This window comes from Rhinopithecus roxellana, chromosome 14 (genome assembly GCF_007565055.1).
Source record: "Rhinopithecus roxellana isolate Shanxi Qingling chromosome 14, ASM756505v1, whole genome shotgun sequence".
NCBI classification, from domain to species: domain Eukaryota; kingdom Metazoa; phylum Chordata; class Mammalia; order Primates; family Cercopithecidae; genus Rhinopithecus; species Rhinopithecus roxellana.
In genome coordinates, this window is record NC_044562.1 from 52,613,045 (window position 1) to 52,620,561 (window position 7,517).

At 38.9% G+C, this 7,517-nt stretch overlaps 1 pseudogene; it reads right to left on the bottom strand.

Moving 5' to 3' along the window:
* Window positions 1–1,207: 1,207 nt before the first annotated feature.
* On the bottom strand, window positions 1,208–1,678 carry LOC104666590 (annotated as a pseudogene).
* Between the last annotated feature and the right edge of the window lie 5,839 nt (window positions 1,679–7,517).

The window sequence follows — 7,517 nt, forward strand, 5'->3', positions numbered from 1 at the left end:
CGTCTCTACTAAAAAAATACAAAAATCTAGCCGGGCGAGGTGGCGGGCGCCTGTAGTCCCAGCTACTCGGGAGGCTGAGGCAGGAGAATGGCGTAAACCCGGGAGGCGGAGCTTGCAGTGAGCTGAGATCCGGCCACTGCACTCCAGCCCGGGCGACAGAGCGAGACTCCGTCTCAAAAAAAATAAATAAAATAAAATAAAATAAAATAAATAAATAAATAAATAAAAACATAAATAAAAATGACTTTACAAGCTGAAACTCTGAAGAGTTATCTTAATCAATGGGAAAAAATATAATTGGTCCAAGACCTTTAGATTTTTTTGTTAAAATATTAAAAATACGGCCAGGCGCGGTGGCTCACGCCTGTAATCCCAGCACTTTGGGAGGCCGAGACGGGTGGATCACGAGGTCGGGAGATCGAGACCATCCTGGCTTACATGGTGAAACCCCGTCTCTACTAAAAAATACAAAAAAACTAGCCGGGCGTGGTGGTGGGCGCCTGTAGTCCCAGCTACTCGGGAGGCTGAGGCAGGAGAATGGCGTAAACCTGGGAGGCGGAGCTTGCAGTGAGCTGAGATCCGGCCACTGCACTCCAGCCTGGGCGACAGAGCGAGACTCCATCTCAAAAAAAAAAAAAAAAAGAAAAAGAAAAAAAATTAAAAATACTCATTTTTATAAACCAAAAAATTATAAAACTGATATTTAGTATACTAAAATTTAAAATATTAGATAATTAGGCATTCAGGTGTTTTATTTCTTTGTAAAAATGTACCAAAAGTAGTTTGGACAAGCATTTTTTTCTGTCTTAGTGAATTATTATACTCCTTTATAAGTTTGGATCACCTTCCAACATTTTACCTTTTGCCCTTTCAATACTGTAAAATATCTCTGAGATTTCCTTTAATTTGAAGGGTTTTTGTCTGTTTGTCTGTTGCTTTTTTTTAATTACACACATATATTTAACAGTACAGTTTTACATAGAATGCTAAGAACACTTTTCTTCATACTTTACAAAAAGGCTTGAAACATATGGACTTTCTATTAGTAATCATACAATAGCACATCCAAATCTAATTCCTCAATAGATGATGCATTATAATTTGTTTAGAATTCAAAGGCTTAATGACAATAATCCGGGGAGGAAAAAGAGTAAGTTTATTTTACATAACTGACCGAAAAATAAATACAAGAAATAGTAAATAGAATTTAATATGGCCTCGTGTGCCCTGAAGGAGGTAGTGCCTGATGTGGAGGGGTAATTGCTACGTCCAAGTAACCTATCTGGAACTTCTGCGAGTGCAGTGTCACGGAATCATCAGTCCCTTTTCTGCCAGACATGGTGCTGCCAACCTCCTTAACTCGATAGCCAAGTCTTTCAACATCTGTAAAAACGATTGCAAAATTGAAGTGAGTGCCCTTCTTTCTAGCTTCTGGGTAGACTTCTTTTACTAAGTTTGTCAGTTCTTTCAAGGTTGCATCCATCCAAACGTAGATCTACAACTCTCTGGACGGTACGTTTCCCTGGGAGAACTCGTCCGTTCGGTGGTGGTGGCCATTATTGGTGGTGAAGATGCTCAGCAGCCGCAGGCATGTTTTCTCGCGGTCGATAGGCTTCTCTGGCTCCTTCTTAATTTCCTCCTGGGTAACGCGCGACTCCACCGCCATCTTCCTCCAACGGCCCGCCTGGTTTTCTTTACTGTGGTTACTTCCTCTGGGATATTGTTATCCTTTTTGTCACAACCACTTTCCTCTTTTAAGTCTATACATTTGCCTTCATGAAGTTCCTGTGGCTGCAAGCCTAGTCTTTTGAATAGCAAGTGTCAACATTCCCACTCAGCTATTTCTTCTAAAGCCCCATTAATGTTCAATTCAAATACTGTGAAGTCATGCCAGTTTCTAAAACACTAAAATGTGCCTTCACTGGCAGGGAAATATTTATCTTCAGTCTCCTTGTAATTACTGATTCCTTTCAATGCAGCACCTGACTTCAGAGTTTGACCTACATGGTAGTCGTTAAGCTGATTGGGTTTTTATTTTCATTACACTGTTCAATCCTAAGCAGAAGTAACTGCTCCATTTCTACCCTAAGCAGCTTTCTGTTCTGAGTGCAACTTAAACTAAACAATGTTGAAGCTACATTACCTTGTTTTTGAATGATCTGACTTCCTCAACATCATTTGTTCACTAGCTTCAGGCAGGCCTAGGACTCATCCTGTCTTTGCTTTGCTGTCTCCATTTTCAAATCTCCTCATCACATTCAATTTAACTTCCAGCATTATTGTTTTTATTTGCTGCACTTTAATTGCTGTTGCTCACTTTTCTCTAATATTCATTTCTTTAATGTCATATGGGCTTAATACTAGGAAAGAAGTAGGCAACCCAACTAAGGCTTTGCTCTCTGTGCATGAACTGAATAACAGATGGGCAGTGACCAATCACTAACAGAATTTGAAACAACTGATGCGATTGGTCACTGATCGTGATACATGTCTGTTATTTACATAGAGATTCGTGTATCAAAGAGCTAGCAGTGAAGCTTATACTTTAAGCAATTACTCACAATTTACACTGTGTAACTGAAATTTAAACCATGTTACTGGGGTCTAGCGTCATTTAACTGAACAGTAGTAAATTTGTGCATATGGAAATTGTTCAAAGCATTGACTGCCTTACAAACGAATGCAGAGATTGTGTAAGAAGAAAACAAGAAAGCCTAGGAGACAACCCTGAGGAAAACCAAAGATTTAAGGGATGAACAAAAGAGAAATCTGCACAGTAACTCATAAAGAGTGGTCAAAGAGGTAAAGAGGAAAACCAGAGCATATGGTGTCATACGAGGTAAGAGAAGACGTATTGCAATTGCATTTCTCACTCATATGGTTTTTAAAATAAACTCTAATTAACATTTCATAAAACTCACCATTTTGAACTATACAATTCAGTGGTTTTTAGTATACTCACAGAGTTGAGCAGCCATTACCATTATCTAATTCCAGAATATTTTCATCATCCCCCCCGCCCCGCCCCAGAAAGAAACCCATTACCGACTGACTGCTTACTCTCCATTCTTCCCGCCTTCCAGTCCCTGGAAATCACTAATCTGCATTCTGTGTCTATGATTGTAACTACTCTAGGTACCTCATATAAGTAGAATAATACAGTATTTGTCCTTCCGTGATTGGCTTATTTCACTTAGCATAGTGTCTCCGGTGATTGTTTTTGTTGTAGCATTTATTACTTTTTATGGCTAAATAATATTCTATTGTATGAATATACCAAATTTGTTATCCATTTATCAGATGATAGATACTTGGCTTGATTCTACTTTTGAGCTATTATAAATAATGTTGCTATGAACATTCGTGTACAAGTTTTTATGATAATATGTTTTCTAGTTTCTTAGGGATGTTCCTTCCCTATTCTTAGGGATATACCTAGGAGTAAAATTGCTGGGTCATATATTAACTCCCACGTTTTGATAAACTGTGTGAATGTTTCTACAGTGGCCATACCAGTTTACATTACCATGGGAAATTTGTGAAGATTCTTTTTCAAAAACCTTACATATAAATATTTTTACTCATTTTATTCTTCTAGTTTCTCATTTTATTTAACCATGCACATTTCTTCCTTGCATCTTTGACTTCCTTATTTCACTTTTTTAAAGTTATCTTCTAACTATCTATACAATAAATTTTCTTCACACTGCAAATCATTTGTGGCTTTCCTATTCCACACTGTATAGAATTCATTCAAACTATGAACAGCACTAGGTCTCTCATATTTCAAGCCATTTGTCCAGGCTGTTTATAACCACCAAAAAAAATCAAAAGTTAGTTAGATATGGATAAGAACAGTGACTTTATTTAGCTTCCTTTCTCTTCAATTAAATTAATTTAATCTAATTTAATGGTTTTTGGAGGAAACCTCTGCAAAATATATTAGTCATAGATGGTGCAAAGTGAAGCAAATTGCTTTTTATTTTGGAAGAATCTCAGTTTGCCCCATTTCGTTGGATCCCCAGTGTCTTCACTGAGATAGCACGACCCTAAATTTTCCTTAGATTTACTACTTACTCTGTGTCAATCATGCGCCTTTCTGATGCAATTAGGGTGTCTGCCACTTATATTACAAGGAGTGAAAGAGTTGGTATACCTGAAATAGAACGTCTCAAAGCAAAACTACTTCTTGTGCTCTTTACTTACCATGATTTTTCAAAAGGTTTTTAGTTTGGCATTATGGCTGAAGCTTGTAATTCCAGCTACTCAGGGCAGGAGGATTGCTTGAGGCCAGGAGTTCAAGACAGCCTGGGCAACAGAGTGAGACCCTTTTCCTCTTATAAAAAAAAATTGCCAGAACAAACGCTGAATGTCATGTGTCAGGATTTTGTTGATTTACTCAACTAAAAGATATCATGTGGAATAGCACCTGCATTTAAAAATCACCACTTGATTGGGAGGCTAGGGTGTGCAGATCACTTGAGGTCAGCAGTTCAAAACCAGCCTGGCCAACATGGTGAAACCCCGTCTCTACTAAAAATAAAAAATAAACAAAATAGCCGGGCATGGTGTTGGGCACCTGTAATTCCAGCTACTCTGGAGACTGAGGAAGGAGAATCTCATGAGCCCAGGAGGTGGGGGTTGCAGTGGGCCAAGAATAAGTTTACAGTAATTCTACTGACATTCTCCAAGACTCTCATCTGCACAAGGCAAGGAAAGGGGTTGTATAATGCAGATGTGACAGGGGTCACTACCTATGTTTGCTAGCATATGAACTCAGTTGCTGGAGAGAGATTCACAATGATACAGGCATAAACAAAATAAAAATTTATTTCTCATTCAAATGAAATTCCTTGTGTAAGCAGACTAGATCTAGTAGGGTTATGCTATCAATGACCCAATTCTTTCTATCTTATTGCCACATTGTCTCTATGGTGGTGCCTTCGGTCTGCATTTCAGCCAGCACAAAGGAGAAAGAAGAAGGGATAGACACATCACTTTATTTGAATGACAAGATCCAAGAATTGTTCTCACCACTGTCACTCACATACATTGGCCAAAACTTAGTCACATGGTCATATGCAGCTGCAATATGACAGGAAATATAGTCTTTTTTCAGAATGGCTTCTACCCTAGGTAAAATTTGGAGATACTATTTCCGTGAGAGAAAAAGAGAATACAGATACTGGGGGACAACTAGTGGCTACTGTCATATCACTTCATGTCTTTCAAATCTTTGATGCTGACGAATCTCTGCAATTCCCCCAGTGTGCAGTTGTACTTTTGGTAAGAAGAGGAAGCTCAAGATTTGACCTTTTCTCCCATAATGACCCTCATTTTGGGGGTCAGAAAGGAAGCATGGACATTCACTCATCTCTATATGAAGAAAATGTGGAAACAATCACAGGATGCTTTTACAGACCTGTAAGTGCCATTGTGACAGAATTAGGCCCACAAATCCAATTGTCACCTAAACTGCATGTGTCCCAGATTCTGCCAGATACATCACAGTGACATTCTGCATTGTGTTCATTTATGTTCAGGAGCCAATACTCCCTGAAAGATCTGGCTATTTCCCATCTCCCACTACAATTACCATGGTAAATGACCAAAGATACTTCCGGAGAAAGCTGGGAGAAAGATTTACAGGAAGTACTTGTGATGATATCACAAGGTCCTTCTTCAGGTTACCTGGCTTCCTCTATATTCAATGTTTGGAAATAAACTAAAGCTTCAGAATTTGAGTGAGCAGCTATCATGACATCATGGTAATTCACAACAGGCCTTGATCAGGTTTTATCATCCCATGTATTATTGTTGTTATTATTCAGACTTCATACAATTATATGAATCCCATGAAAGGTTAAGACACTGCCATAGGTTTTCCTGTGTTAGATCATCCCAATCACTGTGGGTTATAGTAAAAATTCCACTTTGTCTCTGACTCTTATGTGTGCCCCCTGGACCATCATTCCAGAAACCAATTATCCCAATTTCTATCAGGGACCCCATTCAACAGTAACATTGTCCACCTTCCTTCCTGACCTGAAGGGGATTTTTCAAAGATACTGTCCATCCCAAGTAAATGCACATGTGTTGGGGATAGTTAGGAGATAGGTGAGAAGTTTGCCCATAATGAAATCACTCTAACCATTTCTGTCTAAAACTTTGGGTTGCTTTTTCTACATCACATTGAGAAATTTGGGGTATTTAAGCTTCATGCAATGTAAGTCAGCTTTGAATGTATATTTTATTCAACCTTCTGAGCAGACAATGAAAATTATACCAAGAGGTTTCAGCAGCACTTGGAATCCAGAATTAACAACAATTACAACAGTATTCAGAAATTCAGCCTGATCTAAAGTAATATTCTATCCCCCCTAGGCTGGCATCTGCAAAATCTATACTCACACATTTGCCCCCACATTTAGCACAATAAAAATGAACAAAACCTTGCAATTACTTATTAGCCTTCTTCTAGGTACAAAATTGTTCTTGTCCTACCTGAGCCCTATTACTCATAGGTTAGAAGCAATGGTAAGGGGAAGTAATGGGGTATAGAGAGGGTTTACATCCTCTTGCGACTTGAGTATGTCAGAGGAACCTTCAAGCAAACCAAGATCAGCCTCGTTTGATATGGCAGGAGGGAATGCTTATGTTGTGAAAGAAGGCTTTCAGTAGAACTTGAGTATTCAGAGTAGCTGGAGCTATTTAAACCTTCCCAAATGTTGTCATTGTAATTCTCAGTTTTTGCTCCTTGATATAAGAGATCAGAAGGTAGGTGTGGTGTGTTATTGAGAACCATTAGGAGTTTTCAAACTTTAGTGTGCCTCATCACCTGGAGAGCTTTACAAGAAATGTGTGTCAGGAGGCTTGAAGAAACAGACTCCAGCCTGAGATTCCAGGAATAGTATCAAAAACCATACCACAAAACTAGGCTAAGAAAGCTTCTACCTTTGCTTGAGTCCTGATCAGAAAGCTGTCACCACACTTGCTGGCTTTAATACCTTGCACTAGAATTTGTGCCAGACAAATAAATCTTCTGTCTCCTGGCTCTCTCAGGTAACTGGTTCTGAATAAAAGTCTAATGCATCCAATTAGCAGAATGTATACCACAACTAGGAAACATAGGAAACTTTTAATTAATTTATTTGTTTTAATTTGCCAGACTGTTTACTCTGGAAAGGCATGCGAGAAGGGAGTGAGATTGGGTATTGAGTACTCCTGCACTGTTTGAAGTCGTGTAGGTACATACTTACTTGTGACTAAACCTTGTTAAAGTCCATCTCTCCCACTAGAAAGAAAGCTTCAAGAAAGCTGAATCTAATGTCTATTTACTCCTGTGCCCGTAGCACCTAGCAGCACAATGCCTGCTACATAATGGCACTCAATATAGATGTGCTAATATGCTTATTGTCCAATGAATCAGCAGTTTCTTAAAGGAAGGGAAAGAGGAGACAAGCTCTCTGAAGAAAACCTGAAGCAGTTTTATAGCCTTTGCTTGTGCTCAGCCCTGG